The following is a 9,029-nucleotide window of genomic DNA, read 5'->3' on the forward strand; positions in this document are numbered from 1 at the left end:
TGGATGATAAAGCTTCTTCCCTTCTCTGGTTCTTCAGTTTGTGCTTTCAGTGAGTAAATGTGTGTGTAGTTGATGTGAGTGTTCGTTTGTTGGGTAGTGTCAGTAGTATAGTATTGTTGTGTTGTTGATGTTCTACATCGTAGCGTGTTATGGGGAATGTTCTATTAGTTTATAAATGTGTGTGTATGTTAGACTACAATTTGCAACGTGTTTAGTGCGGAGATTGTTACGATGTGTTGATAAAGTAGTTGTTTGTTAGTGGTTATGAGCGGGATTGGACGCCGCCCAAGAAAAGCAGTTTGTCAGTGTATAAAACAGTGTGTGTATGTTGCATGAGCGTTTGGAGTGTCAAGTATAAAATGTGTTGTATATTATGAGCGTGTTGGAATGTCAGTATAAATGTTGATTGTGGTTAACCTTGTTTATGAGCGTGTGGGTTGCTGCGTTGGACAATAAAGATATCCAGTGGTAATCAACTAATTTGTGTGTTATGTTAAACAGTACAGTCTATAATATATGAGCGTGTTGGCGCTACCCAGACAAAAGAGTTTCAGGTATAAAGTGGTGTGTCAATGACATGAGCGTGTTGGGAGAGTGTCAGGTCATAACATAGTGTGTTGGTCGAGTATCATGAGAACCGCTTTGTTGGAGATACGCGTGTCAGATGTAATACTGCTGTAGTGTGTATGTTACTAAGCAGCCGGCTAGAGCGATCCGAAGTCAGTTAATATATACTAGTTGTGTAATAATACTAAGACGCGTAGCGAGCAGTCTTTGGTAACTTCTGAAAACCCCAGATTCTCCCAGTCTAGAAATATAGAGCAGTGGGTCTGAAATAGTGATCGAGTGTCATGTTATGAGTAGGCCGTCGTTGTGCAGCAGCAGCAGATGTCCAGTATAAATGATGTTGTCTGAGTTATGATGGCCCAGATTTATGAACAAAAGGGGAATGGCCTTTTCTACACTGCCGCTGTTAGGGGGAGTGCAGTATTAAATGTGTGTGTATGTTATGCATGTGAGCACAAATGATTGGAGTGTCAGTATAAATGTTGTGTGTAGTTTAGCAGAAATGAGCGTTAGTTTGCATTAAGACACAGTGTCAGTATAAATGTGTTTATATTATGGAGCGTGTAGATAAAGTGTCAGTGGTTTAAAATGTGTGTGTATTATTATGAGTGTCTTGGAGAGTGGTCAGCACACGTGATAAGAGACTGTGGTGGTGTATGTTACGGATGAGCGTGTCTCCTTGCTGAGCCATTAGAAAAGAATTACAGAAGTGTCAGTAGAATGAATTGGGATGTGGTAATGATTTGATGATGCGGTGTGATGCGTGTGAATGACGGTCCAATAGTTCTGAGTCTTTAATTCTATGAATTATTATGTCAGTATAAATGTGTGTGTATGTTATGAGCGTGTTGGAGTGTCAGTATAAATGTGTGTGTATGTTATGAGTGTGTTGGAGTGTCAGTATAAATGTGTGTGTATGTTATGAGTGTGTTGGAGTGTCAGTGTGCATAGAGAGACTGGACTAGTTTTTGATTCGTTTTGACAAATGTGATGACTTGGGGACCWAGGCAGYACCTCAATACTTCTACATAYCTGACGGATATTGGTTTATATAAAGTATAACGTTCAAATTGGTTTTCTATGATATTACTGGACCTTTATGCTGCATTCTGTTTGTTACTGATACACACTTCTCACAGTAGAACACTGTATCAAAGTCTTTGGTTCATCTTACAGAACATGGATATCAAAAAGTCAAGCTGTCAGTGATGATGACTTGGCACTTTGTCTCCTCACATTGACTAGGCGAAGATGTACGACACCGAACCAGCTTGTGTGTGCAATAGGGCGTTTATATTTACATAGTCTATACTTTCCATCAATTAACTAATATTGCTTGTGGTCGACTGATGAAGGTTTGAGGAGGACAAAAAAAAGAAACAAGAGTACTGTGTCAGCAAGTCTGCCTCTGCAGACCTGACTGTAGGGGAGAAGGAGAAATTAGTATGCTGTTCACTAAACACTGGAGGAAAAGTAAGGGCATAAATATAGCAATTTCCATCCTGGAGTGGAGAGATGGAGGCTTGTGAGTAAGTACATTTTGACAGGCTATATWGGAACTACTGCCATAGGAGAATTCACCTATTAAGAATCAGTTTAGCTGTGCAGTATTGATGCAATGATGGCTGCATAATTTAGGTAATGAAACTAGAACAATCACTGCAAAATCCATTCTGGTGGCGGAAAGGTTCTCCAGTCGGTGTCCATAAATCGTTCAAGGCCACTGAAGCTTTTCCTTTCTCTTCGCTTCAGTATTTACACAACCTCTTCAGTTCATCAAGACTTACAGTATGTGGTTATATCGGCAGTGTGAAACTATATAATGACCTAAAAGGCGTACTGGTATATACCATGAAAATGCGGTTAGAGGCAGAGGCATAATCACAGTCAGCGGGCAGTGTTGGCAGTTAGTCGGGAGTGTAGTCGAGGCAGTGTCAAATCAAGACTTTATTAGCTAAACACTAGTGTCCCCCTGGTGGCAGTGTAATACCAGCGATATACTCTGACATGTGCAGTAGGTTAGGCTACAGACACGCTGGACTCCGATAAATAACATACTATAGCTTTATTATCTGATACATAGATTTCCTCACTGATGTAAGAACCTCCGTTTTAATTTGAATGTAGTGCACACACACACACACACACCACACACACACACACCACACACACACACACACACACACACACACACACACACACACACACACACTCACACACCACCCTCACTACCTCAGTGCCTATAAGTGGGTCTGGCACTCTCCCACTTCATTCTGCGGCAGCCCCTGTTGAGCCCCACCTCCCACGAGGACCAGCCACACCACTGCCCATACGCACACCAGACAGTTAGAACGCCAGTGAGAGAAGAGAACCTCGGTGGGTTTGAAGAGCTACAGACAGTCACCCACTATACGATCCACGAGGGTTTAGAAGGGCTTGGCTCACTCATTGACTAGCTATAGACTGACGGTGATAGAGTCTAGAGGAGGAAAGAGGCCAGAAGAGAAGAAGAGGAGCTTTTTTGTGTGTGTGTGTGTGTGTGTGTGGTGTGTGTGTGTGTGTGTGTGTGTGTGGTGGTGTGGTGTGTGTGTGTGTGTTGGTGTGTGTGTGTGTGTGTGTGTGTGTGTGTGTGTGTGTGTGTGTGTGGTGTTGTGTGTGTGTGTGTGTGTGTGGTGTGTGTGTGGGTGTGGCATCATGGCATCAGGAGGCCATGGGATGAGGGGTAGAGGGGAAATCCCCACCCCGCACCTCTCTGACATCTACACCAACAGTGCATCCAGCAACAGGACTATTCTGCACAACTGGCTCGAGCGCAAAGAAGCTGGAACATGTGAGTACCCTGAACGCACACTTAAACACCCTCATACACACTGGGGGAAGTTGTTGGGGAGATTCCAGAGGAATGTCGTACAGTAGTATTAGTAGGGGATAGAGGCTGAAGACAGGTTTGGCTGGGCTACTGGCTGAGAATGATTTGAGGGACAGTTGACTTCGATCTCTTGTCTAACCCAAGGATTCAGTCCACTCAACTAGGATGAAATGTAATTGACTTGGGACAGGATATCCACAGGGAACATGTTAGCTGATTAAATATCATGCAGGAACCAGTTTGCCAAGAGTCGTGACTATCAAAGAGATGGGGCCTAGTTCAGCTTTCCTCAAGTCAAAATGTGAAAACACTATATAAAATTGTAATAGTTTGTTTTCAAATGCCATGCAATGGAGCATTATAACAGCTTCCCTCTCCAACCTAAACTCAAGTGTTCCACTACAGCATATGTAGTGTCGTGTGTTGGAGGATGGCAGGATCTCTAGAATAGGAACATCACCGTCAATATTCAATATATTACCATTAGACTGTAAGCTAGCATCGTCCATTCTCAGCCCATTCATTTGGAATGCCTGGAGCTAGCCACGGGGAGGATGCAGCCGAGGAAATGTGCTTCGCAGCCTCCATGAGAATTGATTACTTCCACTGTCCGCGCAACACCACTCAATGCCTGCTTTAATAGTGCCAATCAAGCTCCAAACTTTGTTTAACTTCTTCTCTCTTTTAATTTGAAATGCCCGCTGCCAAAACTCAAACTAACTTAAGTGTTGGGTTTTGTCTGCTCGGTCGTTTCTTCATTTTCTACATTAGTGTTTAAGGTAAGGGAGTCATGTGTTTCACCTTACGTTAGGGTTACACAGACTTAGGCTGAACTCCTCCGCCATAGGCTAGAGAACTTCCCTCCCTCTAAGCGTGCCCCTCGGAGGCAGTGAGCTTTTTAGCTGAAATTGGTGTAAAATATTTTCATGGTTGGGGGTGGTACGGGACTGGGAGATCTGCCTGCTTTAAGTATACTGAGTATAACAGACACCTGTCTTGACATYTCATGTCTGAAGGGAAGCGAGAGATGTGCCACAATAGTAACTGTTATGTACTTGACCTGGGTTCAAATAATGATTTTTTTTCAAATATAGTTTCAGTGTTTGCTTGAGCYTGCCTGCAGTGCTAGATGGGAAGGGTTKACATTTTTAGGACTATTGCATTAGTTCAATTTAAGCTAGGCAAGCTCAATCAGACACAGGTCAAGTATTTTWAATTATTTCAAATAGTTTTTGAACCCAGTTCTGGTGAGTTGAGACCTGCCCTGAAATCTCATGTCGGAACAGGGAGACATGCTACTCTAGTACTGTTATGTACAGTCTGTCCTCAGAAGCCCYGAGGTCTGTCTGTTACACTACACACTCTACTGTTCTTTTATGCAGCCCAGACCCAACTCAACCCCACACACTAATCCATTGGGCTGGTGTATGGATCACGCAGTGCTGCATTACAATAAATKGATTATTGGGAAAGCCGAGCAGCTACAGAGTAAGATAGTCTCCAGCTATAGACAGAGACTTTGTGGACCGGCAGCTTCTACAGACGTAGGATCTACATTTGAGCCAGTTTGCTGCAGCAGGAAAATAATCCTCCAGCAACAGGAAATGTGAATTATTATGTGGATTGTAATTAATGTAAATGTTTTGTAGGGGTTGATACATTTTTCTTTAGGGGAAGTCTGACATAAAGTGTAAATTACAAACTTCAGAAGSCTTTTTAAACCTTGAAYACATTACAAGTTAGTCTTTTTTGCTGCCCGGGAAAATTCTCAACAACAAAAGAGTGATCAAATTAAGATCCTGCATCTGTAATTCATCTATATTTTCAACCCACTTTAACTTCTGCAATCTCATTCTCTCGGTTGTTTGAGCCTTTGGCACGACTGTGACAGCGCCTGTATCAGTGTTGCGCTGTGTGTGGCTGTCACCATCACATTATCTATTCTCTTTTCTCTTTTTTCTCCCATTTTGAATTTGAATCAACATCTCCCTTGGCCCCTGCCAGCTTGTCTACTGTCTCTGGGTGAGGGAGCTTTGCCCTGAACTCTTCTTCCACAACGGTAGCTTTTTAAGATTCTATGTAGTCAACAATTTGCCACCATTACTATCAATGAAACTTCTGACAGCTAGATTTAGTATTTCATCACCATCCCTCTCTGGCCCCTTGTCAGCTTGTTTAGTGCCTTTGGGTGAAGGAGCAGTGCACATTTTCCTCTTTTTCCAGCAGCTTTTTAAAACTTCAAGCAGTCAGAAATTTACCACATTCACAACCTATGAAACTTTTGCCAGTGAAGCAAAACAAAGAATTGTCGAAGTCAGAAAAAACAATACAACTTTTGAAGCTAGTGAAGAGTCACTCCTCAGCTATAACATGTTGAGAACGGCCAGTCCACACAATAGAAAAATATTGTCAAGTCAATTTCAACCCGGCCATCATCTACTCTCCGCCCTGTCTGTCTCGAGCGATCATGCGGAAAGAAGGAGAAACAGCCCGGATGCACTTTGCACTCGTCTGTCGCGCCAAGGGAACGAGGGAACCGCTCCTCCCTTCAATTAATTTACCGAGTCAAGGACCTCGCCACGTTTCGCTGGGGTTAATACCCATGGGGAAATCCATCAACAACAAATACAAGCCAGACCTGTCAGATAAATGAAAAGATTTCACAGACTATCCCGGCATAAACCCAGAATGACATTTTCGGTATCATTTTTAATTCCACAGCAAAATGTTATTTTATTTATATAATTTAAAAAAACATTATTCTCGGTGACCAATTGTATCTGTATGAAACTAATTACAAGTAAAGCCTACTCTTCTGGATATTATAATCAACCAATCAAATCTCATTATGATCAAGCATTAAAATCTCAGCGAGAAAAGTTACGCAACCGAAATGAGCCAGTATGTTCTGTAAGTACATTAACACCCAATTCTGTATAATATAATGAATAATAATATACACAAATCATTCTAAAGAATAAAAAAGGAAGATGATGAATGAATAAATCATTGATAAATCTCAAACTCACCTTCATAGGCTCCTGTGGCTGTGTAGTTGGTGCTGCCATGAGTCCTTTAAACTTCACACACCTGGTCAACTACCGGTCAACTAACGGTTAATCACATTAGACATTCTCCAGTCTCAGTGACCTAGTAACCATGACCCTGTCCTCGTAAACCATAACCATGACTCTGTCCTCACAGTGTCCCTTGTCTCATAATGCTGTTGCTCTGGTCCGGACGGTGTGTGTGATGCGTGGTGTAGTCCGAGGTCTATCCGGTAAGCCCTGACATGGTTCCTCCACTTCCTCTCTGGCGCTTCCTTTGTGTGCTCTTCTACTCTGTCCACAGTGATAGTGTGAAAGTGTGTGTGTTGGGATGTGTGTGTTTGGATGTGTGTGTGTGCTCTCTCTACTCCCCTCCACCACTGACAGAGGCAGAGGCAGAGGGAGAGGTAGAGTAGGAACAGGACTGTGCCCACCCCTTCAGTCCAAACATCCAATGTGAAAGCTCTTCCAAGCTGAGCCTCATCCCTCCCTCCTCCTCCTCCCTCCCTCCCTCCCTCCCTCCCTCCCTCCCTCCCTCCCTCCCTCCTCCTCTCCGCTCCTCTCCCTTCCTTTCTTCCTTCCTACCTGCCCTGTGAAGCAAAACTCAACCTGGCAAGAAGCAAATGGACCTTGCTAGCGACTAGAATGAAATCCCCCAAAATTCCCAACTAGGGTATAGGGCAGAAACTAAAGAAACATACCCACTGGGTATAGGGCAGAAACTAAAGAAACATACCCCACTGGGTATAGGGCAGAAACTAAAGAAACATACCACTAGGGTATAGGGCAGAAACTAAAGAAACATACCACTGGTATAGGGCAGAAACTAAAGAAACATACCCACTGGGTATATGGCAGAAACTAAAGAAACATACCCACTGGGTATAGGGCAGAAACTAAAGAAACATACCCACTGGGTATAGGGCAAGAAACTAAAGAAACATACCCACTGGGTATAGGGCAGAAACTAAAGAAACATACCCACTGGGTATAGGGCAGAAACTAAAGAAACATACCCACTGGGTATAGGGCAGAAACTAAAGAAACATACCCACTGGGTATAGGGCAGAAACTAAAGAAACATACCCACTGGGTATAGGGCAAAAACTAAAGAAACATACCCACTGGGTATAGGGCAGAAACTAAAGAAACATACCCACTGGGTATAGGGGCAGAAACTAAAGAAACATACCTACTGGGTATAGGGCAGAAACTAAAGAAACATACCCACTGGGTTATAGGGCAGAAACTAAAGAAACATACCCACTGGGTATAGGGCAGAAACTAAAGAACATACCCACTGGGTATAGGGCAGAAACTAAAGTAGCTGCAGAACTAACATAATGTTTATGGTATTGATTCAACTGCACCTCCATCCACCCAACATAATCATGTGATGGATATAGGTATACAGTGTTCACAAATATATTATACATACAGTGTACTAAGAACACACACACACACCACACACACACACACACACACACACACCACACACACACACACACACACACACACACACACCACACACACACACACCACACACACACACACCACACACACACACACACACACACACACACACACACACACACACACACACACAACACACACACAGCATATCAGATGATGTCATAATAGTATATGTTTGTTTTCTACGCCCTACATTTCAAGTTTCCTGTGTCATAATAATTGAAATTCAATCACTGCGCTTAAGGCCATCAACATCCATAACATCTCTCCACCAGCAAGTCCCCTTTCTGCTCTAGTCTACAGTCTACAGAGGAAGATAAAACACTCTTGCACTCTGCAGTGCACAAGCGCATTCAAGACCGCAGTGAGAAGTGAGGAAGAATCAAGCATGCATGAAACTAAACCACTTTCATCTTTCTCTTCACCTCTAATGTTCTTTTTTTTATTCACAGGGAAACCTGGCATGGTTTAACACTAGTGAAGACCGAGGAGCATATGCTACCTACTGCAGGAGGCTACTGTGAATCTAACTCGGCAATAGGGGGTTGGAGCCCATAGGGAGAGAGGGAGAGAGAGAGAGAGAGGAGAGAGAGAGAGAGAGAAGAGAGAGAGAGAGAGAGAGAGAGAGAGAGAGAGAGAGGAAGAGAGAGAAGAGAGAGCTGTGGGGGAGTGGAAAAGTTTAGTTAAAGTCAATTTACCTCAAACAACCTTGGGAGTCTGAGGAATACTTCTTTCACATCCATCTCCCCATCTTGACCCATCTATCTCTGCTAAGCGTCTGAGTTCATCCATAAAGTGATAAACTTGTCAGACTGACACTCTATACCGTCTCACTTCAGGGATGTTCATATACACTAAGCCAGCCTGCAGTATAAATATACTGCATCCTCAATAGTCTCAGTTAAAGGAAGGTGACAAGAAGGAGGCCTGGAATCCAGGCTGCATCGTCAATGACATAGAATATGTTTGCTTCTCTCTATTGTCAATGAAGTGTATAGAATGGTAGTTACGGATATGTGCTGGTTTCTCATGCTGCAACTAGACAGCATTCTGGAGGATAATGTGATGAGGAC

At 43.1% G+C, this 9,029-nt stretch overlaps 1 pseudogene; it reads left to right on the forward strand.

The window, feature by feature from the left end:
* The first annotated feature begins 3,261 nt into the window (after nucleotides 1–3,261).
* The window catches only part of LOC112078230 (inactive phospholipase D5-like), an 18,422-nt pseudogene continuing 12,654 nt past the window's right edge, over nucleotides 3,262–9,029 (forward strand).

The sequence above is a fragment of the Salvelinus sp. IW2-2015 genome, unplaced genomic scaffold, assembly GCF_002910315.2.
Source record: "Salvelinus sp. IW2-2015 unplaced genomic scaffold, ASM291031v2 Un_scaffold5422, whole genome shotgun sequence".
Classification (NCBI taxonomy): Eukaryota; Metazoa; Chordata; class Actinopteri; order Salmoniformes; family Salmonidae; genus Salvelinus; species Salvelinus sp. IW2-2015.